The sequence below is a fragment of the Lipotes vexillifer genome, unplaced genomic scaffold, assembly GCF_000442215.2.
Source record: "Lipotes vexillifer unplaced genomic scaffold, Lipotes_vexillifer_v1.1 scaffold1269, whole genome shotgun sequence".
Classification (NCBI taxonomy): Eukaryota; Metazoa; Chordata; class Mammalia; order Artiodactyla; family Lipotidae; genus Lipotes; species Lipotes vexillifer.
Window position 1 is genome coordinate 157469 of NW_006779365.1, and position 2960 is coordinate 160428.

A 2960-nucleotide genomic window follows, 5' to 3' on the forward strand; every position below is an offset into this window, starting at 1 on the left:
GGCAAATGCAAGAGAAATTCCACATTTTTGTGGTATTTATGTTATGTATTACCTCATCATATAAGCCTGGTCAAGGCCTATGGAGTTGACATGAAGATGAGTAAGCAAGGCCATTTTATTATTATATTAGAGGTGGCCATGGCCTTTCCTGCAGCTTCCCCTAAATCTCCCCATTCTCCTCTGATTCCTTGGGGAAGAGTCTAAGGATTCTGCTGGCTCTACCAGAGGTTTCTATGGATGGGAGAATCTGTGTTCTTTCGTCACCAGCTTCCTCCAGGAATTTGAAGCCTGCTTTGTCTTGCACAGACCAGAAGGCAAGTTTCCTCCACAGCTCCTCCCCACCTGTGCATTCATTGGCCAGGTCCGTTTGCCTCTTGCCTCTACCCTTCGTCCAACTCTTTGCTCCACCTCCTTTTTCATCAAGATTACCATATATAAATTCTGTACTTTCTAAACATTATTATTATATAATAATTTTTTTATATGAATACCTGATTCACTTTGCCACAAAACAGAAACCAATACACCATTGTAAAGTAAATACACTCCAATAAAGACGTTAAAAAAACAAAAAAATAAAATGTTGCCATTTCCTCCAAACTCTCAGTATTCACGACTCATTATTAATTCACCACTCTATTATTAGGGGTTACCACTGAATCAGTGATGACTCCAGAACTTCTGTAGGAGGGGTTTGGGGCAGATGAGCAATTCATTCTGGGAAAGAGAGTCTAAAACCAAGTGAATGGCCCTTTACATTAACATGGGAAAACTTCTCCCACCCCACCTTGTCTCAACAGAGCCATTAATCTAGAAAAAACTACCATGTCACTTTTCAGAGGTCTTCCCTCTGTGCACACATGGAGAAGACACTTAGAATGTTAAAGTCAGCATGTTAAGTAATTTTCTTGAAATACTGTAACTAGCACCCAGTTTACTTTCTTCACAGTCCTTTTCATAATCTATTTAATTTTAGTCCTTTTTAATTGTTTGGTACACCTTTAACACCTAAACTCCAAGAGAGAAGGAGCTTCATCTTATTTCCAGTGCCTAGCACATAATGGTTTCTAAATGGAACTGATTCTAAGATTGGCCTCATTTAGGAATGGATCTGTTGTTATAATCAGGTTTCCGAAATCTTTAGTATCAATATGGAATCCTTTCCTCTCACGTTTCACAGGAAGCTAGACTTCTTAAAGCCCAAACATGGATACATCTGAAGTTTCCTTGACTGATTTAAATTGAATTAAAATAATTATTTTGTACAGGAAAAACTTTCAAAATTTTTACATTTTTCAGAACATAACCACCTTTTCTTTCTCTACTTTCTTCCCTTCAAAACAAACTTTGCAACATTGGGGTGAGTTAAATAATCAGAAATCTAGCCCCAAGTTAAGCTCTCAATGACATGAAACACATTTTTTGCTCCTTTTTAATAAAAATCCTATATGCAGTACATTAATGTTTTCTTTTAGAAATTACGTTGACAACTTAATCCCTAATTCGAGGCATCCATATAATTGGTTTACAGAAAGGTTCTTCAGCAAAATATTTAACACAAGATATATATGAGATGCTGAGATCTGGGTAATATATCTTACTTGAATGGCATGAATAGTTTTTAAACACTGGAGCATAATCACACTTAAGGCCATAGTTACTTTGCTCCCAAATCCCTGCAATTCTATTTGAGGGAAGTTCTAAAAGACCTGTGTCTTCTCCTGTGTCCACAACTGTAGACGTACACTGATGGCCCTCAATCCTGCTCTCCAAACTTCAAATAGGGGCCAGAGACAAGGCTTGGGACTTGGAAAAGTCCTAGAAATACCCTGCCTCAAAAGCTGTTTCAGAGTTTCACATTTTCCTAAGGATGACAGAGCTGAGTAGACATGCCAAAGTCTTCCAAATCGTGCTGGTTGTTTTGAATTATGGCTACACTGGGTGTGTACCCCTTGAGTTTTTATCTCCACATACTTGAATTAAATCCTGTAGTTCCTCTTCGGTTCTAGCATCTGTGACCTCTTCACAGGGTCTATATGCCACAGCTATTTTACCACTTTCTAAAACCACAATCAGCAATTTCTGGAATGCATCTGTCATAGCCTTCTGAATAGCAAGCTTCTGGGTTACCTTCCTTTTCATAAGGAATGATAATGACCCTTCTTCCAACTTATCCAAAGGTTCCTCAGCCATGCCAACTCCGGGACTCCTGCATTCGTGGGAGGGCAACACCACCTCTTGATGATCCTTTTTGACCACCCATTGAAACCAAAGTAGTAATTTGCCAATTCTTGGCATCTGGAGCTGTTTAGGGCAAGCGTATTATGTTGAACCACCTTATGTCTAGTGCCGAGATGAACTTTCACTGGAGATGTCTGAAAAAGCTGCTTCTGGTTGCATGCCTTTTGGGCTCTGTGGGCATCCCTTGCTGAATAAAACTTGATGATGGAATAGAACTCAGGACCGGCAGTTTGGGAAGACTGCGTTTGGGAAGACTCGGACCGAATACAGAAGGCCAAACTGGGAGAAGATTTCAAGGCCTTGGCCGTGGGTCCAGAGCTCAGCTCCCACACCAGCAAGGTCTTGTCACCCCCGATGGGAACCGCAAAAGGTACCAACTCCACCATCCTACCGTCACTGCGCGTGCGTGGCTCGGGCGCAAGCGGACTGCGCCTATATAATAGATTTTTATCCTGTAACCCTTCTTATCTAACTTTTGGGTATATTGCCATGTTTCCCACATTATTTCTTCTGGTTATGACACCTCCAACAAAAAATATGACCTTGGAATGCATACTGAAATTAGCTGTTGATGCATCTTTCTCTTCCACTAGATGGTGAGTGTCTTAAAGGTAGGAACCATATCTGATTCATCACTGAAATTCAGCACCTTGTGTAGAGCCTAACACATAGTAGGTATTCAATGCATATTTAGTGAATACATAATGAACGTATCATTT

The 2960-nt window shown here is 40.2% G+C and overlaps 1 pseudogene; it reads right to left on the bottom strand.

Moving 5' to 3' along the window:
* Positions 1–2138: 2138 nt before the first annotated feature.
* LOC103085498 (RAD52 motif-containing protein 1 pseudogene) lies at positions 2139–2627 on the bottom strand (annotated as a pseudogene).
* Between the last annotated feature and the right edge of the window lie 333 nt (positions 2628–2960).